The following is a 27,426-nucleotide window of genomic DNA, read 5'->3' on the forward strand; positions in this document are numbered from 1 at the left end:
CAAGTTGCTCTAAGATGGCGTCCCACATTTACGCGGCTAGGTGACAAGTTCACACTGTTCGGTACAAGCAACTTTCCGAACTACCGGATTCTTACAGACGGCACACGGAAAGATAGCAAGATGATAGGCGTGACTTTAGTAACGTTGCAGGCGGTATTTCCCGATGCTTGGCCTAGCACGGAAAATAACGTCCTCTCATAGCAACGTTCTAGGTAAGAATGTTTTTTCCCGCAAAGACTACCCCTGGGGTACCATGCGGTACCCCTCAGCGTCTTGACCAATCACGGTTTAGCATTCCTGAGGCCCAAGAGCCCTGGCCAATGGCGCACCTGCCTCATGACGCTACCCCCTCTCTCACGAGGTGGACACGTGATAGGGGGGGGGGGGTGGTCTACAGCCGTTAACCCCCCATACCTCCCTCTCTACACTTGTACAAAATTTCCCTGAAATCAACTCCCTCCTGTAATTTCCTTCACATACCTGATACAGCGATCAGAATGACATCAATAGCTAGCAAATGTCACGGGCTGTCCAACGACACCCAACACGACTGTGGAAAAGTTATATTCAGAAAGTTGAATCACGGTGCACATCACTGGTGCACTATGCAATTTCGTACTTAATTCAGTGCACGAGAGAGCAGGAAAATATGTCTCCTGACACCAGCTGCACATGATCAACTAGAGATTGTTGAGACAGATCCTTGCATTTAAGTCCTATCAGGGTATGTATTATTTCTAGAGTAGCCATGCTGGCGGCTTGGTTAAACTTTATACGACTCATAATATTTGCTATAATATAATTTGGATACCCTGCTCATAAATTCTGAGCAAGTACTGATAGTAGTAGCATAGGAATAAATTTTTAGTTACTAGGCTAAAATCCTACCTCTTGTAGAGGTTGGCTCATAAAATATTAAACTGAATATATATACGCAGAAAATTTGAGTGGTAATCAGTGTCACCAGAGATACCTTAGTGACACTTCTTAATGCTCAAAAATGAAATAATTACAGTTAAATGTAAATGGATATTGTATAGAATAATAAATGTACAACACAACTGTTGGTTGTTGTTGTTGTTAAAGATTCGCTACCTGGAACAATGTCCCAAGTAGCACGGGCTATGGTGAGCCCGTAATTGATGTGTTAGTTTGTGTTGGTATTGATCCCACCCTATATTGGGACTGCACATTTAAATTGGTGAGACAAGGTTGATCATTGTGTAGTTCAACACTACCCTAATATTATCCTGCACTATATAAAGATTGGCCCAAGTAAATTAAATATAATATTGGGTAGCAAAGGCAAAATGTAATATTTTATTTGTTTTTTATAATTTTATATTAAGTGATTCTCTTATTTAGAGAAATATATGTATAATTTTAGTATTGGAAACCTCTCACAGTGTACCACCCTGCAACTGGTGTGTACAGGACACCTTATCCACTCGACTATCACGACCGGACAAAGAATGAGGTGATTTGATAAAATACTATGCCAAAGATTACCATCAGAGTGCCGGCAGGCTGATGGGCAAATAGCCTTGGCTACCATCAGCTTTTGTCCTGTCGTGATGGTCGAGTGGATAAGGTGTCCTGTACACACCAATTGCATTGTGCTCCTGGCAGTATGGGTTCGAGTCACTTCTGGGGTGTGAGTTTTCAGTTGCATGTATGCCTGGGGACCATTCAGGCTTGTTTGCATTTGTGTTTCTCACATGTGCCCCAAAGAATGAGGTGATTTGATAAAATACTGTGCCCAAGATTACCCTCAGAGCGCCGTCGGGATGGTGGGGTAAATACCTTCGGATACCATCATCTTTTGAACGGTCATCTTGTAAATGTAAGTTGTTGAATATGACCGAAAACCGAAAGCGTAAGATCAATAATTGTAACACGAATCTTCTCAATATTTCTTACATTTTTCTTCACTGTTAAGGGAAATTGATAAAGTAATTCTCCAAAATTCATTCTTTTTATTTCTAGTCTGAAGCCTAAACGCATTTCGTAATTCCTTATTACATTTTCAAAGACTTAATTTACACACAAAATACATTCGTACTTATACTGGTTTTTGGGTGAGGTGATATGGCGCAAAAGTTTTGGGTGAGGTGAAACAGAAGACAGAATACGAAACAATGGGTATAACTTGGATATGAGAATATAAGAATGGAAGTAACTGCAGAAGGCCTATTGACCCATACTTCCTCTTGCTGCTTCCATATTGGTTCGGGGTCTTGAAGTGGGTAGAATATAGTTGTGCATTAATTGGCTGTTGATTGCTGGTGTTGACTTTTTGTTGTGTAGTGCCTTGCTGCTGTTGAATCTCCTGCTATCGCTGTATTTATCGATGATTTCAGTGTTGTTTATTAAGATTTCTCTGGTGATGGTCTGATTGTGAGAAGAGATTATATGTTCCTTGATGGAGCCCTGTTATTTGTGCATAGTTAATTGCCTGGAAAGAGACGTTGTTGTCTTTCCTATATACTGAGTTCTTTAGGGCTTTCAGTCCCCAAGCGGGCATGTAAAGGCATAGACGAGGCCGGTTTCCTTCAAGGCATTCTGTTTGGTGTCTGGGGAGTTTTTCATGAATAGGTTGGCCGTTTTTTTGTTTTTGTAGTAGATTGTCAATTGTATTTTCTGATTTTTTTCTGTATATAGGAAAGACAAGAACGTCTCTTTCTAGGCGATTAACTATGCACAAACAACAAGGCTCCATCAAGGAACATATAATCTCTTCTCACAACCAGACCATAACCAGAGAAATCTTAATAAACAACTGTGACGATAATCTCCTTCAAGAGATTGAGCCTGCTCTTCCCTCCTAAGCAACGCAACTGGTATGTACAGTTGCTCCTGGCAGTATGGGTTCGAGTCACTTCTGGGGTGTGAGTTTTCAGTTGTATATAGTCCTGGGGACCATTCAGGCTTGTTTGCATTTGTGTTCCTCACGTGTGCCCCAAAGAATGAGGTGATTTGATAAAATGCTATGCCCAAGATTACTATCCGAGTGCCGGCGGGGAAGTGGTTCAAATAGCTTCGGCTATCACTTCCTTATGTCCGGTCGTGATGGTCAAGCGGATTAAGGCGTCCCTGTACATACCAGTTGCGTTGCTCCTGGCAGTATGGGTTCGAGTCACTTCTGGGGTGTGAGTTTTCAGTTGTATATAGTCCTGGGGACCATTCAGGCTTGTTTGCATTTGTGTTCCTCACGTGTGCCCCAAAGAATGAGGTGATTTGATAAAATGCTATGCCCAAGATTACTATCCGAGTGCCGGCAGGGAAGTGGTGCAAATAGCTTCGGCTATCACTTCCTTATGTCCGGTCGTGATGGTCAAGCAGATTAAGGCGTCCCTGTACATACCAGTTGCGTTGCTCCTGGCAGTATGGGTTCGAGTCACTTCTGGGGTGTGAGTTTTCAGTTATATATATATATATATATATATATATATATATATATATATATATATATATATATATATATATATATATATATATATATATATATATATATATATATATATATATATATATATATATGTATATATATATATATGTCGTACCTAGTAGCCAGAACGCACTTCTCAGCCTACTATGCAAGGCCCGATTTGCCTAATAAGCCAAGTTTTCCTGAATTAATATATTTTCTCTAATTTTTTTCTTATGAAATGATAAAGCTACCCATTTCATTATGTATGAGGTCAATTTTGTTTTATTGTAGTTAAAATTAACGTAGATATATGACCGAACCTAACCAACCCTACCTAACTTAACCTAACCTATTTTTATAGGTTAGGTTGGGTTAGGTAACCGAAAAAGGTAGGTTAGGTTAGGTCGGCGAAAAAACATTAATTCATGAAAACTTGGCTTATTAGGCAAATCGGGCCTTGCATAGTAGGCTGAGAAGTGCGTTCTGGCTACTAGGTACGACATATATATATATATATATATATATATATATATATATATATATATATATATATATATATATATATATATATATATATATATATGTCGTACCTAATAGCCAGAACGCACTTCTCAGCCTACTATTCAAGGCCCGATTTGCCTAATAAGCCAAGTTTTCATGAATTAATGTTTTTTCGTCTACCTAACCTACCTAACCTAACCTAACCTAGCTTTTTTTGGCTACCTAACCTAACCTTACTTATAAATATAGGTTAGGTTAGGTTAGGTAGGGTTGGTTAGGTTCGGTCATATATCTACGTTAATTTTAACTCCAATAAAAAAAAATTGACCTCATACATACAGAAAAGGGTTGCTTTATCATTTCATAAGAAAAAAATTATAGTAAATATATTAATTCAGGAAAACTTGGCTTATTAGGCAAATCGGGCCTTGAATAGTAGGCTGAGAAGTGAGTTCTGGCTACTAGGTACGACATATATATATATATATATATATATATATATATATATATGTCGTACCTAATAGCCAGAACGCACTTCTCAGCCTACTATTCAAGGCCCGATTTGCCTAATAAGCCAAGTTTTCATGAATTAATGTTTTTTCGTCTACCTAACCTACCTAACCTAACCTAACCTAGCTTTTTTTGGCTACCTAACCTAACCTTACCTATAAATATAGGTTAGGTTAGGTTAGGTAGGGTTGGTTAGGTTCGGTCATATATCTACGTTAATTTTAACTCCAATAAAAAAAATTGACCTCATACATAGAGAAAAGGGTTGCTTTATCATTTCATAAGAAAAAAACTATAGTAAATATATTAATTCAGGAAAACTTGGCTTATTAGGCAAATCGGGCCTTGAATAGTAGGCTGAGAAGTGAGTTCTGGCTACTAGGTACGACATATATATATATATATATATATATATATATATATATGTCGTACCTAGTAGCCAGAACGCACTTCTCAGCCTACTATGCAAGGCCCGATTTGCCTAATAAGCCAAGTTTTCCTGAATTAATATATTTTCTCAATTTTTTTCCTTATGAAATGATAAACCTCCCCATTTCATTATGTATGAGGTCAATTTTTTTTTATTGGAGTTAATATTAACGTTGATATATGACCAAACCTAACCAACCCTACCTAACCTAACCTAACCTATATATATAGGTAAGGTTAGGTTAGGTAGCCAAAAAAAGCTAGGTTAGGTTAGGTTAGGTAGGTTAGGTAGACGAAAAAACATTAATTCATGAAAACTTGGCTTATTAGGCAAATCGGGCCTTGAATAGTAGGCTGAGAAGTGCGTTCTGGCTATTAGGTACGACATATATATATATGTCGTACCTAGTAGCCAGAACGCACTTTTTGGCCTACTATGCAAGGCTCGCTTTGCCTAATAAGCCAAGTTTTCATGAAATAATTGTTTTTCGACTACCTAACCTACCTAACCTAGCCTAACCTAACTTTTTCGGCTACCTAACCTAACCTAACCTATAAAGATAGGTTAGGTTAGGTTAGGTAGGGTTGGTTAGGTTCGGTCATATATCTACATTAATTTTAACTCAAATAAAACAAAATTGACCTCATACATAATGAAATGGGTAGCTTTATCATTTCATAAGAAAAAAATTAGATAAAATATATTAATTCAGGAAAACTTGGCTTATTAAGCAAATCGGGCCTTGCATAGTAGGCCGAGAAGTGCGTTCTGGCTACTAGGTACGACATATATATATATATATATATATATATATGTCGTACCTAGTAGCCAGAACTCACTTCTCAGCCTACTATGCAAGGCCCGATTTGCCTAATAAGCCAAGTTTTCATGAATTAATGTTTTTTCGTCTACCTAACCTACCTAACCTAACCTAACCTAGCTTTTTTTGGCTACCTAACCTAACCTTACCTATATATATAGGATAGGTTAGGTTAGGTAGGGTTGGTTAGGATCGGTCATATATCTACGTTAATTTTAACTCCAATAAAAAAAAATTGACCTCATACATAGTGAAAAGGGTTGCTTTATCATTTCATAAGAAAAAAATTATAGTAAATATATTAATTCAGGAAAACTTGGCTTATTAGGCAAATCGGGCCTTGAATAATAGGCTGAGAAGTGAGTTCTGGCTACTAGGTACGACATATATATATATATATATATATATATATATATATATATATATATATATATATATATATATATATATATATATATATATATATATATATATATATATGTCGTACCTAATAGCCAGAACGCACTTCTCAGCCTACTATGCAAGGCCCGATTTGCCTAATAAGCCAAGTTTTCATGAATTAATGTTTTTTCGACTACCTAACCTACCTAACCTAACCTAACCTACCTTTTTCGGCAACCTAACCCAACCTAACCTATGAAGATAGGTTAGGTTAGGTTAGGTAGGGTTGGTTAGGTTCGGTCATATATCTACGTTAATTTTAACTACAATAAAAAAAATTGACCTCATACATAATGAAATGGGTAGCTTTATCATTTCATCAGAAAAAAATTAGAAAAAATATATTAATTCAGGAAAACTTGGCTTATTAGGCAAATCGGGCCTTGAATAGTAGGCCAAAAAGTGAGTTCTGGCTACTAGGTACGACATATATATATTTATGGTGTACACTATATATATATATATGTCGTACCTAGTAGCCAGAACGCACTTCTCAGCCTACTATGCAAGGCCCGATTTGCCTAATAAGCCAAGTTTTCATGAATTAATTGTTTTTCGACTGCCTAACCTACCTAACCTAACCTAACCTAACTTTTTAGGCTACCTAACCTAACCTAACCTAACCTATAAAGATAGGTTAGGTAGGGTTGGTTAGGTTCGGTCATATATCTACGTTAATTTTAACTCGAATAAAAAAAAATTGACCTCATACATAATGAAATGGGTTGCTTTATCATTTCATAAGAAAAAAATTAGAGAAAATATATTAATTCAGGAAAACTTGGCTTATTAGGTAAATCGGGCCTTGCATAGCTGGCCGAGTACGACGTTCTGGCTACTAGGTACAACATATATATATATATATATATATATATATATATATATATATATATATATATATATATATGTCGTACCTAATAGCCAGAATGCACTTCTCAGCCTACTATTCAAGGCCCGATTTGCCTAATAAGCCAAGTTTTCATGAATTAATGTTTTTTCGTCTACCTAACCTACCTAACCTAACCTAACCTAGCTTTTTTTGGCTACCTAACCTAACCTTACCTATAAATATAGGTTAGGTTAGGTTAGGTAGGGTTGGTTAGGTTCGGCCATATATCTACGTTAATTTTAACTCCAATAAAAAAAAATGACCTCATACATAGAGAAAAGGGTTGCTTTATCATTTCATAAGAAAAAAATTATAGTAAATATATTAATTCAGGAAAACTTGGCTTATTAGGCAAATCGGGCCTTGAATAGTAGGCTGAGAAGTGAGTTCTGGCTACTAGGTACGACATATATATATATATATATATATATATATGTATATATAGGGGGGTACCACCACTGGTGCAATTATAGGGACCCACAGCCTCAGAGAAGGGAACACAGCGCATTCAGGGAAAAACTTGCCATTTAACTCTGAATACGTAAGAGTGTTCGCTTCTCCTACCATCCCCCCTTTTTTATGGTGTACACTTTATTATGCAAGGTTATACAGTTACATATCTGATTTTATACAAAAAATTAAATTAATATATACATTTATATATAAATATATATATATATATATATATATATATATATATATATATATATATATATATATATATATATGTCGTACCTAGTAGCCAGAACGCACTTCTCTGCCTACTATGCAAGGCCAGATTTGCTTAATAAGCCAAGTTTTCCTGAATTATTATATTTTCTCTAATTTTTTTCTTATGAAATGATAAAGCTACCCATTTCATTATATATGAGGTCAATTTTTTTTATTGGAGTTAAAATTAACGTAGATATATGACCAAACCTAACCAACCCTACCTAACCTAACCTAACCTATCTTTATAGGTTAGGTTCGGTTAGGTAGCCGAAAAAGTTAGGTTAGGTTAGGTTAGGTAGGTTAGGTAGTCGAAAAACAATTAATTCATGAAAACTTGGCTTATTAGGCAAATTTGGCCTTGCATAGTAGGCTGAGAAGTGCGTTCTGGCTACTAGGTACGACATATATATATATATATATATATATATATATATATATATATATATATATATATATATATATATATATTAGTATTTTTTGGTAGCAGTCTTTCTTGAAAACATGTGTTGTTGAATATGACCGAAAAGGTAAGATTAATGATTCTAACACGAATCTTCTCAAAATTTCTTACGTTTTTCTTCACTGTCGGGGATAATTGAAAATTTATCTCTCCAAAGATCATTTTCGCATTTTTGTTTATGGTCTGACGCTTAAAAGCGTTTTGCAAGGACTTCTCACATTTTCAAAGACAGATTTTTTCACGCATCATTTCATGCTTATATTCGTTTTTGGGAGAGGTTATTTGGTTATTTGGTTATTTGGGAGTTTTTGGGAGAGGTTATTTGATTATTTGGGAGTTTTTGGGAGAGGTTATTTGGTTATTTGGGAGTTTTTGGGAGAGGTTATTTGGTTATTTGGGAGTTTTTGGGAGAGGTTATTTGGTTATTTGGGAGTTTTTGGGAGAGGTTATTTGGTTATTTGGGAGTTTTTGGGAGAGGTTATTTGGTTATTTGGGAGTTTTTGGGAGAGGTTATTTGGTTATTTGGGAGTTTTTGGGAGAGGTTATTTGGTTATTTGGGAGTTTTTGGGAGAGGTTATTTGACACAAATGTTTTTTGGAGAGATGACAAAAGACAGAACACCAATCAATGGGTATATTGCTTATTTACTGCTTCAATATTGCTCTTGCTGCTTCTATGTTGGTTCAGGGTCTTGCAGTGGGGGAATATAGTTTTGTGTTAATTGGCTGTTCATTGCTGGTGTTGACTTTTTGATGTGTCGCTGATGTCGAGTCTCCTGCTATCGTAGTATCTATCAATGATTTCTGTGTTGCTTGTTAAGATTTCTCTGGTGATCGTCTGGTTGTGTGAGGAGATTATATGTTCTTTGATGGAGCCCTGTTGTTTGTGCATACAAACACAACGAGAAGTGGTTTAACGAAACGCAAAGAGATGCATTTTTTTTTTGAGATATATACAAGAGTTGTTACATTCTTGTACAGCCACTAGTACGCGTAGCGTTTCGGGCAAGTCCTTAATCCTCTGGTCCCTGGAATACGATCCCCTGCCGCGAAGAATCGTTTTTTCATCCAAGTACACATTTTACTGTTGCGTTAAACAGAGGCTACAGTTAAGGAATTGCGCCCAGTAAATCCTCCCCGGCCAGGATACGAACCCATGACATAGCGCTCGCGGAACGCCAGGCGAGTGTCTTACCACTACAACAACATTGGTGAAGAACACACCACCGGGGCCCATCGTCTGGACGTCTCCACACACAGTAAACTAATACAAAACTTCTTAAATTGTTTAAAAGCGCGAGAGCGGTCAACAATTTAGTGAGGAGAATACTGGATGCTGCCATCCTCCCATACCATCTCCCATCCCCCCTGTTGGATGTTTTCCTAGCAGGCCTTTATTTATTTTTTATTCTAAATTTATTGATTTATTGAATTTACTTGTACTTTATTTATGTTACTTCAAAGTGGACTAAACATTTAAAAGTTTATCCTGCTAGGTGTTTACCTGTATACAATTGGGGGGGGGAGGTATATATTCATAGCTTATACCACAAATAGTGGTTATAGATAAACTACTGAATTATGTGTATTAGTACTACTGCTAAACTAGATTAGTACAAAGTGGTTAATCATTGGTCTCAGCTGATTGGTTGTGTGAGAGCTTCCACACCAGACTTTGGTTTGTCATGAGATCCGTCCTGGACCGGGGTTAATGGTGGCTGTTGGTCTTTGTTAGAGCAACTAAGCGTGTGTACAGATTCAGGTGTTCAGAGCTGTCTGTGATTTCTTCAATTCATCAAAGGTTACCTGCCGAATATTTCCACCGTAACAATTGCAAACAATTATTGTCAATAAATGCAATCTACATGAATTGGAATTGTTTAATTTACGAGACCAGGCTTACCCTTGCTTTTGTTGTTTCCTTCGTCATAACAGGCAAAATTTGTACATGAAATCAATGGCCACCAATTTAACACATACACAATTAAATTTACAGGGTACAATACGTCCCAAAGATCGGAGACTCTGTGGCTCCTATGTCACGAAGATTGCGGGAAGTGTATGAGATCTGTATGTGCTGACTAAAGAGGGAGGTTACCCTCAGTCTGTAGACGCATTTGTTTACAGTCAGTCCCAGGCTCCTCTTTCCTCAGAGCGGCATCTCCCAAAATACGGTTCTAGTTTGTGACTTATTTGACAATAGGAGGGAACTTTTAAATTTATTATTTATTTCATTAAATTAAAGTACAAAGAACACTTTTCTATTAATCCTAATGATGAGACTGATAGTTTAAGGAATATTTTTGGTGTTAATATATGAATATATATTGATGACCGCATGGATATCCCATTTTCTGTAATCCTTTTATGACTAACGAATGTAACTAGTACAACCAGGTTTGCTGGTTATATTGAGTGCTAGTAATCTTAGTATGTTAGTGTCTGGTGTCGGAATTTCCGACTCCACCTTCCATGTCACCACCCATGCCACCATCTGCACCACCTTCCTCACCACCTCCCACACCGCCTCCCACGCCACCTCCCATGCCACCTCCTATGCCACTTCCTGCAGCACCCCCCCATGCCACTTCTTGCAGCACCCCCCCATGCCCCAACCCACATCACCTCCCAAGACACCTCCTGCACCATGCAGGTGTTGCATGGTGCAACACCTCCCATGCCACCTCCCACGCAGTAGTAGGGATGAAGCATCAGCGACAACTTTTGTTTTTTGGGAAAAGTCATACCTGTGTCACACCTTATTCAACAAACTTTTTCCCAGTTACCGCTGTGTCACACCCGTTTGAACCCGATTTTTTTCAGAGTTTTATTCTGTCACATCCGCTTGAGACCAAAATTATTTCAGTGTTCATACAATTATAGAAGTTTATTTAAGGGTTTAAGACCAAAATTGTTCAAAAGACCATTTCCAGAGAATAATGTCATAGAAGTTTTGTTAAGAAAATAGACATCTTAGCAGTACGTTTTTACTTCATATCCATTTACTGCTGTCACACTCGTTTAAGATCGAAATTATTCAGAGACCAGTTGAAGACCGAAAATAGTCAGAGACCAGTTGGGTTGAAGGCCGAAATTAATTAGAGACCATTTTAAGACCGAAAATTAGTTAGAGACCAGTTAAAGACCGAATTTCTTCAGTCTAGTTGAAGACCGAAATTCTTCAGAGTCCAGTAGAAGACCGAAATTGATCAAAGACCAGTTGAAGACTGAAAACTTGTCAAAGTTCCAGTTAAAGACTAAAATTGTTCGAAGACCAGTAAAAGACCCAAATTTGACAGTGACCATTTTAAGACCAAAATTAGTCAGAGTCTCGTTTAAGGTAAAAATAAATTCAGTCTCGTTCGAGGTCAAATATTTTCAGTCTCGTTCGAGGTCAAATATTTTCAGTCTCGTTCGAGGTCAAATAGTTTTAGTCTCAATTTGTTTCAGCTGCTTCACAGGACTTAAGACTAAATTTTGTCAGAGTTTAATCCTCGCTGAGTTCTTAAGAGTTCTTATAAATATAATAAATGAACAGATATCTTTTGAAAGTTCATCAGATATTAGGTCTTGTACCCAGCTCTATACGTTAATAAGTGTATTTTTGTTACTAATAGCCCAATTTTAGCCCAATTTTAAACAATCATATTTCAGACGGAGTAAATCAGATCAAGTCAGTAAGCAAGTTCTAGCTCCCGTCCCCCACCTTACTTTACCCCTCCCCCATAACTTCTTTAGTTATGGGGGAGTTTCAGCTTTTCCTCCGTCTTACTTTACTGCTACAACTCTGTCAATATCCAATCAATTTCCCTGAAATTGAACACCGCTGTATTTCAAACATAGAAAAATACAATAATTTAGTTGCAGAGCTCCAGTTCCGGTCCCCCACCTTAACTCCCTCTCGTGTCTTCGTTAGTACCTTATCAATTTCCCTGAAATTTAAAGCAGTCATACTTCCAACTAAGTAAGTACAGAAAACGCAATTACCGAGCTCCAACTCCTGTCCTCCGCCTTAGTTCAATGTTCATCAGACTTAGTGTTTCAGATGAAGACCCGCTCCAGCCTATCACCTTATCAAAGTAAGCATATCCTATCCTTCAATACCTTTGTTTACTCAGCTATCTAAATAATCATTAACACGTTAATAATCACAGTCATATACACCTTATCTCCATTACCCCACGCCCGTCCAGTCTTGTCTTCCCCACCTTCTACCTTCCCCTTCTCTTACCTCCCCCACCTTCTACCTTCCCCTTCTCTTACCTCCCCCACTCTCTACCTTCCCCTTCTCTTACCTCCCCCACTCTCTACCTTCCCCTTCTCTTACCTCCCCCACTCTCTACCTTCCCCCTGTAGCAAGTAAACAATATACTCACTCCAACCTCTCATTAGATTAATGGCGTAACTCATTAGCACTAATTACGAAGCTATAATCTTTTCCCTAATTACAAGTAACATTTCTTCCATCCTTCCAACCTGTTAGAGGACGGTGAGGTGTAGTTCAGTCATATAAGCAATCGAGAAGCGACTAAGCATCGGACGGGAGACTTCTCCCGTCCGATGTTACCACACCTCTTTACCCTCAAGAATGTAGCACTCGGCGCGTACAGTTCTAGTCGACCCCCAAGACACTTCGACACACTACCACCGCATCGAGCTACACCGCTTCTCGAGTTCAGACGTCACACACGTCACTTTTAACGTCACACACTCACCATTTCCCATCAAGCCGCCTCGCTTGCTCGCATCGAGCTCCGCGACTCCGGCCTCACTAAGCTCTCTGTTCTGCTCCAAGCTCCGTCTCAACGTCTACGACAATACTATATCCAAGAATACTAAATAATTATGAAACCCACTAAACACTGAAATTGAAATTGAAATAAGTTTATTGAGGTAAAATACCCACAAAGGGATGAGGTAGCTCAAGCTATTCTCACCCCATTCAGTACAACGTGTTAATATATACATAGACACACATCACAAATAAACACATTACCAAACATTCTGAGAGGTAAACATATACATTTCCTCCTTCACAAGTAGTATGGTATCAGACGACTGAACACTGTGTATCTATTCTTCCCAACAACGTAACATTAATCATACATTATTACACCCCCCTTACCTTTCCCCGCTCTAACCTTCCCTACCCATTATCTACCCCCTTCCGTACCTTCCTCAACTCCCTTTCGCCTTTATCTTCCCCTCCCTCTCCCCCTACTCCCACACATATCACCCATCACCCACTCTGCACCCTCAAGACTGTAAAAGTGCAGCAATTATGCAATAATCTTACTATATATGTGTATTCTCTCCATGTTTATAGCATGTTCTCTCTACATCTTTTATACTCATTATTCATGTTCTTTGCAAGTTCCGGTCATGTTTTCACTTTTTTCTCTATGTTCTTCACATTCCCCTCATGTTCTCTGTGTTTTTTTTTATCATAGTCTTATCATTTTCTTTATAAGTTCTTTGCTCATTCTTCGTATTCGCTGTGATCTTTGTCATTGTCTCCATGTTCATTGCATGTTCTCTGTACAACTATTATACTCATTATTCATATTCTCTTCAAGTTCAAATCATATTTTATATCTGGTTTCTCCATGTTCTGCAAAAATGTTCACATCATGTTCAATTCATGTTCCTCTCATGTTCACTGGATTCATCACCTTCTCTTACATGTTTTCTGTGTTCCTTGTCATGTTCTCAGAATGTTCTTCACAACACTGTGCGTAAACAAATCTTCACTTTATTCAGTACCCAATATACCAAGATATTCTTTTCTTGTCCTTTTTAACTAAAATAACACTTCTCTCAACTGATAATAGTCAAGCATAACTTCTTACAGCACTTTCGTAACTAACAGTATACATCGTGGAGTAAGACAAATATTCAGACACTCTTCGATACCTCAAGAACACACTTAGAGATATCAGAGTTACTCTTCAAGAGTAACAGAGTTACTCTTCTGTTACTCTTCTTGAAGTAACAGTTACTCTGTTACTTCAATAACACACTCAAATACATCAATAACACACTCAAAGACACCAATAATACACTTAAAGACTTAAATAACACACTCATTGAGACATCAAGGACACACTGAAAGGCGTCAATAACACACTCAAAGGCGTCAATAGCACACTCAGATACATCAATAACACACTCAAAGACATCAATAGCACACTCAAAGACATCAATAACACAATAAAAGACGTCAATAACACCCTCATTGAAACATCAAGGACACACTCAGAGACATCAATAACACACTCAAAGACATCAATAACACACTCAAAGACATCAAATCATACTCAACGACATTAAGGACACACTCAGAGTCATCAAAGAAACTTTCTAAGACATTTCAGAGTCCTCAAAGGTAATCTCTAACTCACTTTCGTTCATCAAAGAAACTTTCTAAGACATCTTCAAGTATCAAAGGTAAGGTAGCTATCAGGGGAAAGTACCAAGCCATTGCGACTATATAGCACTGGAAAAGGGTCAGGATAAGGATTTGGGATGGGACGGGGGAAGGAATGGTGCCCAACCACTTGGACGGTCGGGGACTGAACGCCGACCTGCATGAAGCAAGACCGTCGCTCTACCGTCCAGCCTAAGTGGTTGGGTATTCGAGTATCAAAGAAACTTTCTAAAACATCTTCGTACATCAAAGAAACTTTCTAAGCCTCCTTCATTCATCAAAAGAAACTCTAAAAATCTTCGCTCTTTTAAGAATCTCTCCAAGTCAGCAATAATACGTTCAAGATCATTTTAATTAACATTTTCACTCTTAAACGTCTCTTTATATCAACTAATTACTCAATAGGACTTCTTTGTGCGTTAAATAAACTCACATTGTAACATATATTGTTCTTCCTACAATAAATAAGTCGTCACTAGTGGCGTTTTGTAAGACATATGTAAACTAAGGTTTATGTCAAACTTACTAAGACGCTGATTATGTAGCCTCAAACAATTTCAAGTATTATATCAAACTAAACATGTGCAAACGTTATGTGCTAACAATCTTACGCTTCAAGTAAGAGATTTACAGTCAAAACTAGATAATAACTGTTGACCAGACCACACACTAGAAGTTGAAGGGACGACGACGTTTCGTTAATATAGTTAGTTAAGAGTTATAATAAGAGTTATAGATAATAACTCTTTCACAAAAAACACAGCTCTTCAGGTTACAAGTTCAACTTTTCATTTCAAACTTTCATTTCTGTTTATTAATTATTCTGTTAAAATATATTTTCTTAACCACTTTATCTTAAAACTATTCTCTGAACAACAATGCATAACCCTACCTAACTAAAATGATAATTAAAATGATCTTGAACGTATTATTGCTGACTTGGAGAGATTCTTAAAAGAGCAAAGATTTTTAGAGTTTCTTTTGATGAATGAAGGAGGCTTAGAAAGTTTCTTTGATGTACGAAGATGTTTTAGAAAGTTTCTTTGATACTCGAATACCCAACCACTTAGGCTGGACGGTAGAGCGACGGTCTTGCTTCATGCAGGTCGGCGTTCAGTCCCCGACCGTCCAAGTGGTTGGGCACCATTCCTTCCCCCCGTCCCATCCCAAATCCTTATCCTGACCCTTTTCCAGTGCTATATAGTCGCAATGGCTTGTCATTAATTCTGCTATTCTGAACAGGAGGCTTTACATGCTACACTCCACCTACACTATTTCAGAATACATTCAAACGTTTCAAAAGTGAAATATGTGTAGGGTGTTTTATCATAGATTTTAACGGGACAACATAAACCCCACTAGCCATAAACGCTAATTGGAGCTGTCGGAATGTGAAAGGTTTGGATTAATATATGTAGTTGGCTTATTCACCCTGTAAATATTTCTTTATTTAATCGCTTCAATAACGATATTCTGGCATTTCAATTCATTCAAGAATTGTTCCTTTTGTGTTTTCAAGCACATTAATATTAATTATTTTCTTTTGTGTTTTCAAGGACATTAATATTAATTATTTTCTTTTCTATGCCCTACATTATTTGGGTTACAGTTGTTTGTGAGCTGTTAAGTAGTGTTTTGTCAAGAAATATGTTCTTATATGGATGGATCCATCATAATGTTTGGTCATTACCAGCGCCCGTATAACTATCAGAGAGATACATGATAGTTTCCCCGTATTAGTAGTCTGTTTTCTGTCCTTGATCTCTGCCTCTGTTTTCTAATTATAACGATAACTTAGTTGTTTCTAATCTCTAATGTTGATGATAATAGTAATAATAATAATAATAATAATAATAATAATAATAATAATAATAATAATAATAGTAATAATAATAATAATAATAACAATAATAATAATAATAATAATAATAATTTATTATTATTATTATTCATTTATTCACAATTCATTTATCCACAAGAATAAATAGACTGGGTTAGTGATATTACAAAATATTAGTATTTGTACATTTTTTGCAGTCACTAAGACAGCGTTCCCAGCAAACACAGAACGTTTGTGGACGTTTTTAAATGGTTCCACAAAGGTAATACTGTAACTTTTGACATAAATACGTATATCTGATGTTCTTAAAACCAAAGGATATAACTAAAAACATATATTCTTGAGACACAGTTTTTTAAGATTTATGTAAAAATTTAAAAATAATAGTGAATGCTATGGTATTATAATGTTTTCATGCTTTATATTTAAGAATAAATAATTTTCAGTCAACATTTAGTTTTTTTTGTTTACTTTCTGTAAAGCTATCCAATTTACGTTCTTATAACATAAATATAACATTTATATGACGTCAGTATAACGTTATTTACACGACATCATTACGTTATTATGATGTTATATTAACGTATAATTCCTGTGTGAAAACCAGAATATATATTGAACTTTATGTTTTAAACCTTGTAAAGTTATCATAAAACTTGGAATAAGACGGTAAGCATGCTTTACTTATGAAAATATACAAACAAATCAACAAAAACATTTTAACATAAAAAACATAAACATAACATAAAGTAATTGCATGCATGGGAGTTAACTGGAACTCTGTAATATTGCATACATGAACCTTAAGGTACAAACCCAGTGTATTTACTCATGCAGTTCTTTCCTAAATCTAAATTTTTCCAATTTTTACACTTTGTTTCGAGTTCTGTCTTGTGTTGCTACTTTTAATACCCCATTAATGTCCCCTTTGTTATGTCCATTCATCCCATTGTGCACCTCTACCATATGTCACTCCTAATTCTTTGCTTTTCTAGAGAATGTAATATAAGCTTTGACAATCTTTCTTCATATGACAGGTTAACAGGTAGAACAAAGATTACCATTTATATATGGATAACTATTATAAGTCGGTTTGAATGAGTGAATTGCTGCTTGAAGATAGGTATATACACCTGTGGTACTATCAGATTGCATCGTGGTGAGCCTAAAACCCTTCAGATCCAAGCAAAGGGTAAAATGCCAGCAGATACAATTGCGAACACATTGATACCAAAATGAAAGACATATGACGAGAATTGAGGTAACCAAAGTGAAAAGAGTGTTCACATTACATTGCACTAGAGTGCTCCCGGGTTACTTTCTCTCACTTTCTCTGTTTTGTGCGGATGGTACACCTTGCTTTTGGAGTTTATATGCATTTAAACCTGTAGATAATTCTATTGCTAACACATTGATACCAAAATGAAAGACCTAGGATGACAATTGGGGTGACCAAAATGAAAAGAGTGTATACATTTTATCGCTCTTGTGCGCTCCCTGGTAACACACTCTCGCTTACTCTGTTTGTTGTGGATGGTAAGCCGGGCTTTTGGAGTTTATATGCCTTTAGTCCTGTAGAGAATTCTATTGCGAACACATTGATGCCAAATTGAAAAAACTAGGATGAGAATTGAGGTAACAAAGTTGAAAAGGGTATACACTTTTCAGTATTATCACACTCTCTAATGTAATGAGAGTTGCCTGAGGGTGGCTCAGCTTTCTTTTTCTGGTACCCTTGGCCTACATTCATCTTGTCGGCGGGTGGAGCGCGCTGCTGTCTTTGACATTATATGCACATAGTTCTGTTGGGAATTCTATTGCGAACGCATTGATACCAAAATGAAAGACATAGGACGAGAATTAAGGTGACAAAGTTGAAAAGAGTATACACTTTTCAGTATTTCCGCACACTACCAGGGAATGTCCAAACAAAAATGGAGAGAGTGGAGGGGTAACTTGCCCAAAACGCGAAAGTGTTTGGGGAGATTAACTTTCGTTCAATACTATTATGCAAAAGGAGCCACACATCTATAGTTCATCCAATAAAATCAGCAGACTTCTAGATGTTACTACTGCTCGGCTTAGACTCGGTTACAAGTATTTCTGGGAATTCTCATTATCTGCCGATGTAGACCTGACCAAATGTTAACTGTCAACAAAATTATTTGCACACCCCTTCGTCACTATGTGATAGTGAATTCAGAGACAATTCTATAACCAATGTACCAACGATGTGTCAATATTTCATTCAAAATGATCTGGTACCAGAAATTTTAGCCAAATATCCCCAGTTTGCTAACTGTAAGTAGTAACTAAGTGATTGTAACCTATCCACCGCTGCCCACTGGATGGGGAGCGGTGTGCAGGACAAACATATCAATTGTGACACTAGCTCTCCACATATGTCAGTTGCTTAATTTAGAAACTGTACTTGTGATCGATCTCGAACCTATTGTTGATGTGACGACTTATACTGAATTTTGTAACTAGCTCATCAAGATTGTAACTTGCTTAGCTAAATGAATTGTTGGGTTCAGTCCCTGAGCCCATTATGTGCCTCTGCAACCCTTTCCACTACCGCCCACAAGATGGGTATGGGGTGCATAATAAATGAACTAAACTAACTTTAAGGCATCCTGAAAGAAAGCTTGGAGGGCTTGAAAAATTGCAGAACGAAGCCTTGAGGATAATCCTTGGGTGCCTTCGTACCACAAAGATACTTAATATGAGAAAGGAACTTAATATTCCGAGCGTTGTTTATCGTGTTACTGAAAATAACTGTCAAATTGGTATAAAAATGCTTAGGCTAGCTCATCCTAACCGTTGCACAGAAGCCCTCCAGAATTTCTTTATTGAATGTAAACATTGTTTCAAATAGATAAATAAAATTGGAACTGAACTCAGAAAGTATCAGATTTATAATTTGTACCAAGAGAGACAACAATAGCACTTTCCTGCACTGTAGGAAATTACACCCTTTTCAATTTTAATCCCTCCCTTTCCATCAAAGGAGCAAATTAGAGATCAGTCCCAGCTTTGTCTTGAGGCAAAGCTCAACGTCTTAAGCCATATTGATGCTCTGTCCACAGAGCATTCTCTCTCTCAAATCATATACACTGAAGGTTTCCTACAGCGCCCAACGGGTGCAGCTGGAAGTGCAGTTGTCCTGGCAATAGGATATGACTTATATTTTGAGTGGGGAGTCCGTATAAACAACTGGGCCTCTACCCTTCAGACTGAACTATTTGCCTTGCTCCTTGCACTGAAATGTGTACAAGTATCCAAACTTGATACATTAGTTGTAAGTGACTCTTTATCATCCTTAATTGCTCTCAACTCTTTAAGACATAACTGTAACATGCTTGTGTCTGAAGCTAGACACAAATACAATAACAACTTGAGGAACCTTATCATAAACAATAATCTCAACAAAAATCACATAGTTCTCAGAGGTGATTTCAATATTGACCTAGGGCTACAAAATAACCCTCAAGTAGACTGTTTCCTCAACAGCATGAATTCCTGTATGCTCATCCCCGCAATCACCAGGCCCACCCGAGTCACTCAAACATCTGCGACTACCCTGGATCACTGATGGACCAACATAACAGCTCCTCTTACATCAAGTATAATCACTGACAGAACAACTGACCACTATCCTACCTTCCTTGTAGCGAACATGGCCATAACACCACCAGGTAACAAGAAAATTACCTTTAGGTTACAATGTGAAGCGGCAATAGGCAATCTCACAAATGCCCTCCACAATGTAAACTGGGAATCTAAATTTATCAATACACAGGATAATAATTCGTTAACTAGCCTCTTTCCAAAATTTAAAGCCTTTACAATACTTATTGTCCTCTCCTCACCAAGCAAGTAACTGGCAAAAAGGTTAAATAATCCCTGGCTCACTAATGGCATACTTAAAGCAATCGACAAGAAATATGAATATGAAAAAAAACTTAGGATTGGCCTAGTTGGAAAAGAAGTAGTTAAGAGGTATGCATCAGTGCTTACCAGTATAATAAGAGCAAAGCGTTCCTATTACGAGAATAGATTCAAAGAAGCAAAAGGCAACATAAAAAGCACATGGAGAGCCATCTCTACCATCCTAGGAGCTAAACAACATTTACATAATAAGATAAAAATCTCCAAGGATGGTTATACACCTGCAACAGATCTTGAAACAGCAACTGAATTTAATAGCTTCTTTTCATCGTTTGGTGCTCACCTTGCCCGAAAAATCCCAGAGACTCAGACATATGTTACCACATATCTTTCACGCAGCTATCCAAACTCTCTTCTCCTCTCTCCGGTCAGCCCTACAGATGTTGTGTCCATCATTCACTCGCTAAAAACCAAAGCTGGGAACATTAGTGAAATACCATCGATGGTACACAGGCGTGCCTCCCATGCCCTTGCACCATCCATAGCACTGCTGTTCAACAAATCCCTAGAGTGTCATACCTTCCCTGATATCCTTAAAAAAGCAAGAGTAACGCCAGTTCATAAAGGAGGTAACACGGCAGACATAAATAATTACAGACCCATATCGAATCTACCTATATTATCAAAATTATTTTTTTTTTTTTTACAAACAGCTCTACTCCAATCTTGTAAAATTCAATATACTAAGTCCCTGTCAGTTTGGCTTCCGCTCCCAAAAGAGTACCAATGATGCTATTGTTAGTCTGCTTGACTTAATCTTCTCAGCCCTTGACAAAAGTGAGTTTCCAATTGAACTCTTCATCGGCCTGAGAAAGGCCTTTGATACTGTTAACCATAACTACCTCTTACTTAAATTCCACCATTATGGAATCCGTGGCCTTGCCCTAAACTATATCCGATCCTATCTTAGTAACAGACACCAATATGAAGCCATCAATGATATAACCTCTCCCACTCTACCACTTAATTACCGTAAAGGTGCCACAGAGCAGCATCCTAGGACCCTCCTGTTTCTTATATACATCAATGATCTCCCTAATGTCTCTAACATACTTAAACCTATATTGTTGGCTGATGATACTACTCATCTACTCTGACCCCAACCCACTCCTGTTAAATAATGTTGTAAACAATTAATTAAAAAAAGTCTACTTGTGGTTGTCAACCAACAAGCCTCACACAAAACATAGAAAAGACCTACTATATCTTATTTGGAAACAAATCAACAAATGCAATTCAGCTTCAGATAGATAATGTAAACATTAGCAATAAAAATGATGGAAAGTTTCTTAGCCTATACTTAGACAAGAGACTCAACTTCCGCACCCATATACAACACATAACTAAAAAGGTTTCTAAAACAGTTGGTATACTGTTTAAGATCAGATATTATGTACCCTACTCTGCTCTCCTCTCACTCTATTATGCACTTATCTATCCCTATCATTCTTATGGCGTTTGTGCTTGGGGTTCAACCTCTGCAAACTACCTCAAGCCCATCATCATCCAGTAAAAATCTGCTATCAGGACAATAACTAACTCTACCTTCAGACAACACACAGCTCCCTTGTTCAGATCCTTAAACATGCTAAACAAATTCACTCCATACATTCTCCTGTGTAAATTACGTTTATAAAGCCCTTTTTCTAACTGCAAACCCTGTTCTGAAACTCTTCCTGGACAGATGTAATAGAACACATGGCCACGTCCCCACCAGACATAAATATCTCTTTGATATCCCCAGAGTCAAACTTAATCTATGTAAACACTCTATGTAAATAAAGGGACCTAATTTATGGAACTCACTCCCTTATAATGATTTGAAAAGCTGTCCAACTTCTGCCATATTCAAAAATAAAACCAAAAAGTACCTGTAGTACTTTTTAAGTACGAGGGAGTAATGCGCAAAGCGTCCCTCACCTGTGACGTCACAGCGTCAACTGACGCCATATCAACACATCGGCCATTTTGTCGTCAGTTCAGTCATGGCGAGGACTAACCCTTCATGCAAACTGCACCTACTATCAAGAAGAAGAAGATTTTGTGTTCCACCGATAGTATTATCGTAAGTAAGCACTTATATTTTATATTTTATTAAATTAATTGATTCTATTTTTCTGTAATAAAGGTCCAAAGGGTTGTTAAGGAACAAGGGTGTACCGATACCGACGCTCAGTGCGCTCAACTTACACCAAAGTATCACCTGTGTAGCTTCTGTAATTAGTGTTAATTAGTTATGCTATAAGATAATGAAGCGAGTATAAGATTAACTCGCTACAAGGGTACTGTGTTGGGAGGTGAGGGCTGTTACTGGTGTCTGTGGGGATGTGAGGACTTGTACCAACCACTATCACCACCAGTACCTTGTCTTGCACCCTGCTTAGTTTTCCTATTGAGATATGAAGTATTATTGCATTCATATAATTATTCATTCATTGTCATTACTATTTTTATGGGCTATGTTCTGTTACCCTAATGCTTTTTACCCCTGGGCATGTCCATTTACTCTCCAGCCCTTCACAAGCCACTGCTGCACCCCCTCCATGCCCATACTTACTGTGCTTATTCTTACAGGACTGCACTGCATTATGTGGTGCTCACTGCCTGGACACCTTGATACATGCATTATAGGGTTCTGGTAGTTGTTCTACTCACCAAGCCCTTCCAAGGCCAGGCTTGACATGTGAGAGCTTGATCCAACAGGCTGTTGCTTGGACAGGCCCCTCAGGCCCACATATCCACCACAGCCTTGTTTGTCCGGCACTTCAAAATCAAATGTTTATTTACGTAAGGTACATACATATTTTTAGGTAAGGTACTCTTTATTTGGGTAAATTTATCTTCGTAGTATTTAGCTTTGGCTCGTCTAATTATCTTGGATAGCAATAACGAGTAATTCTTTGAGAATTCTTTGGAGACAATTCCTAACCTATACTTCTCCCAACCTATACTTCTTCTCAAGGTCATCTTCACTTCTTGAAGATGTTCAGGTTTTCTCTTGAAGATGTCGACGGTTGTTCCAGCAATACTGTATTTCTTTTATTGCTGAAAACCTGTTTTCAGCCATAAAAAAATAATCCTGAATCCAGAAAAAAATCCCTTTTGTATCGTCTGGAAATTTTCAAATATTGCTGATCAAACCTGAGTCTAAATTATTTGTATATATTATGAATTACAGAGGTCCCAGGACAGGGTTTTTAGGCACTCCACTTACATTTTCCCACTCTGACTTAACCCCCATTTATACAAACTCAGTCTTATCTTTTAGCTAATAATTTATTGTACACACCATACTCAGCCTGTGTAGGGTAGTTTATTGTGCATGTGTAGTATATATATTTGTGTAGTATATTTGGTATATTTAATGCCTCTAACCTCTCCTCATAGTTCTTGTCCTTCAGTTCTGGGAGCCACTTAGTAGCATGTCTTTGCACCTTTTCCAGTTTGTTTATGTGCTTCTTAAGATATGGGCACCATACAACCGCTGCATATTCCAACTTTGGTCTAACAAAAGTCGTGAACAATTTCTTGAGTATTTCGCCATCCATGCATTTAAAAGCTCTGAATATTATCCTTTACCTGCAATTGGTTGTTGCTGTATTTATAGAATATGATTTGTTCTACTTTACATTTGTTTGTTCCTTTTTTTCAAAATTTCTTTCTGCCTCTCTCCTCACTGCCGTGTAGTTGTTTCTCTTTGTATTACTGTTATGTTTGGGGGTTTGGCCTCTTCGTATATTGATTCCATTTTTGTGTCTTTTGGTCTCTGTCCGTCTTGAAATTTCAGTTGAACAAATCCTGTTTCCTAGTTCTGCATCTTTGTTTTGGTATAAATGTTTTTGTTCCTTTATCATATATTTCACAAAATTGACATACTGTGCATTAATTCATCTCAATTACTTCCTTTCCTAACAGCAAGCCTTTCCAGTAAAATTCTTTGAATTCTTTTCTGACTTCCAGCCTAATGTTTGTTTTATCCTAGTGTGTATGATGCCTAGCGTGTGTCTGGTGCCTGTTGTGTTAAACCGAAGATAAATGCATAAGTATAGGTCAGTAATTTCTCCAGCTTTGAAAGGGGCTTTCATTATGCAGCAGTATTCCACTCTAGAGAGCACTAGCGTCTTGAAAACTATCATCATCGGTATAGCATCTCTAGTGTGAAAAGTTCTTGTTATCTATCCTGTCATTTTTCTTGCAGTTGTGACGGCTACTTTATTGTGTTCTTTAAATGTAAGGCCTTCTGACATCAGTACACCCAAATCCTTTACGTTGCTTTTCCGTTCAATGTTATGATTTGACTGAGTTTTGTAAGTGGTTTCCGTTTTTATATTTTTTATTTTTTCCGTAGCGCATGAGCTGAAACTTATGTTCGTTAATCACCATGTTATTTTCTGTAGCCCATAGAAAGACCTGATTTACATCTGATTGGAGGTTTGCCATGTCCTCTATGTTGCCTACTCTCGTGAAGATTCTAGTGTCATCTGCAAAGGATGATCAAGTACTATAGGTTGTGTCCTTGTCTATGTCCGATATGAGGATGAGAAAAAGTATTGGAGCAAGCACAGTACGCTTGGGGACTGAGCTCTTTACGGTTGATGGTCCAGATTTTATTTTGTTGACTACTACACATTGGGTTCTATTAGTCAGGAAGTTGTATATCCATCTGCCTATTTTTCCGGTAATTCCTTTTGAACGCATTTTATGTGCAATAACACAATGGTCACATTTGTCAAAGGCTTTTTTTTGTCAAAGCGTTTTGTTTGTCTTCCATGGCATCTAGTGCCATGTCAGAGTGGTCCAGCAACTGTGATAGGCAAGAGCGCCCTGTTCTGAAACCATGTTGTCTGGGGTTATGGAGATGCTGTGATTCCATGTATTTTGTGATCTTACTTCTTAGCATTCAAAGATTTTTATGATGTGCGATGTTAGTGCTATCGGTCTGTAGTTTTTTGCCTCTGCCTTATTTCCTCCTTTATGGGGCGGTGCTATCTCTGCTGTTTTTAGTATGTCAGGGACAATGCCAGTATCTTGGCTTTGTCTCCAAAGAATGTGAAGGGCCTGCGATAACGTTTTTTACAGTTCTTGATGAATATAGAGTTCCAAGAGTCAGGGCCTGGTGCAGAGTGCATAGGCACAGTCCCTTTTTTTTATTTCTTTTACGTTTCTCTCCTGTTTTTCTTGTCTTTTAATCTCTCCTTTCCTCCTCTCTTCTAACACCTCTCGTTTCCTGTCTCTTCTAGCTTCTCTCTTCCTTTACTTTTTATATTTGTGGTATTCATTTATGTCATTTTTATCTTGTATATTTTTCTTGTATCTTTTTCTTATCTTGTGTTTCTCTTCCCCTTCTCTTCAATGATTTCTCATTTCTCTCCTCTCTCTGTTGTTTCTGTTCTGTCTTCTCTCTCCTTGCCTTAATTTTGTTCTGTCTCTTTTGTTGTGTGTGTGTCTTTCTGTCTCTGTCTGTCTCTCTCTTTCTCTCTCTCTCTCTGGCTCTCTTGCTCTCTCTCTCTCTCTGGCTCTCTCTCTCTCTGGCTCTCTCTCTCTCTCTCGCTCTCTCTGGCTCTCTTGCTCTCTCTCTCTGGCTCTCTCTCTCTCTCTCTCTCTGGCTCTCTCTCTCTCTCTGGCTCTCTCTCTCTCTCTGGCTCTCTCTCTCTCTCTCTCTCTCTCTCTCTCTGGCTCTCTCTCTCTCTCTCTCTGGCTCTCTCTCTCTCTCTCTCTGGCTCTCTCTCTCTCTCTGGCTCTCTCTCTCTCTCTCTCTCTCTCTCTCTGGCTCTCTCTCTCTCTCTGGCTCTCTCTCTCTCTCTCTGGCTCTCTCTCTCTCTCTCTCTCTCTCTCTGGCTCTCTCTCTCTCTCTCTCTCTCTCTCTCTTGCTCTCTCTCTCTGGCTCTCTCTCTCTCTCTGTCTCTCTCTCTCTCTCTCTCTCTCTCTCTCTCTCTCTCTCTCTCTCTCTCTCTCTCTCTCTCTCTCTCTCTCTCTCTCTCTCTCTCTCTCTCTCTCTCTCTCTCTCCCCCTCCCTCTCTCTCTCTCTCTCCCCCTCCCTCTCTCTCTCTCTCTCTCTCTCTCTCTCTCTCTCTGGCTCTCTCTCTCTCTCTGGCTCTCTCTCTCTCTCTGGCTCTCTCTCTCTCTCTCTCTCTCTCTCTCTCTCTCTCTCTCTCTCTGGCTCTCTCTCTCTCTCTCTCTGGCTCTCTCGCTCTCTCTGGCTCTTTCGCTCTCTCTGGCTCTTTCGCTCTCTCTGGCTCTCTCTCTCTCTCTCTCCCTCCCTCTCTCTCTCTCTCTCTCTCTGGCTCTCTCTCTCTCTGTCTCTCTCTCTCTCTCTCTCTCTTTCTGGCTCTCTCTCTCTGGCTCTGTCTCTCTCTCTCTGGCTCTCTCGCTCTCTCTGGCTCTTTCGCTCTCTCTGGCTCTCTTTCTCTCTCTCTCTCTCTGGCTCTCTCTCTCTCTCTGGCTCTCTCTCTCTCTGGCTCTCTCTCTCTCTCTCTCTGGCTCTCTCTCTCTCTCTGACTCTCTCTCTCTCTGACTCTCTCTCTCTCTGGCTCACGCTCTCTCTCTCTGGCTCTGTGGCGCTCTCTCTCTGGCTCTCGCTCTCTCTCTCTCTGGCTCTGGGTCTCTCTCTCTGGCTCTCATATTTCATTTGATTTAAAAATGTCTGAGATTTTTTACTTAATCTAAGTTATATTGCATGGTGCTAATATGAATATTATACATGACTGTTTTTTTTCTTTCTCTTTCTCCCTTTCTTTCTTTCTCTTTCTTTCCTTCTCTCTCTTTTTCTTTCTCTTTCTACATGAATATTATACTTGACTGTGTTTACATTCACTTGTAGATTTTTATTTTTAGTTAATTAGTCCTAAACTTTTGATTAATAGATTTTTATTATTAGTCATAGAAAAACTATAGTGTTATATGTATACTCGGAAAATTTTACTTGTTTTAGTTTTAAGTAACAATAACTGCTTATAACGTCAGACTGATCTCAGCATGACATGAATCACAGGCTGCTTGATCACAAAATCTATT

This window comes from Procambarus clarkii, chromosome 28, assembly GCF_040958095.1.
Source record: "Procambarus clarkii isolate CNS0578487 chromosome 28, FALCON_Pclarkii_2.0, whole genome shotgun sequence".
Taxonomy (NCBI): domain Eukaryota; kingdom Metazoa; phylum Arthropoda; class Malacostraca; order Decapoda; family Cambaridae; genus Procambarus; species Procambarus clarkii.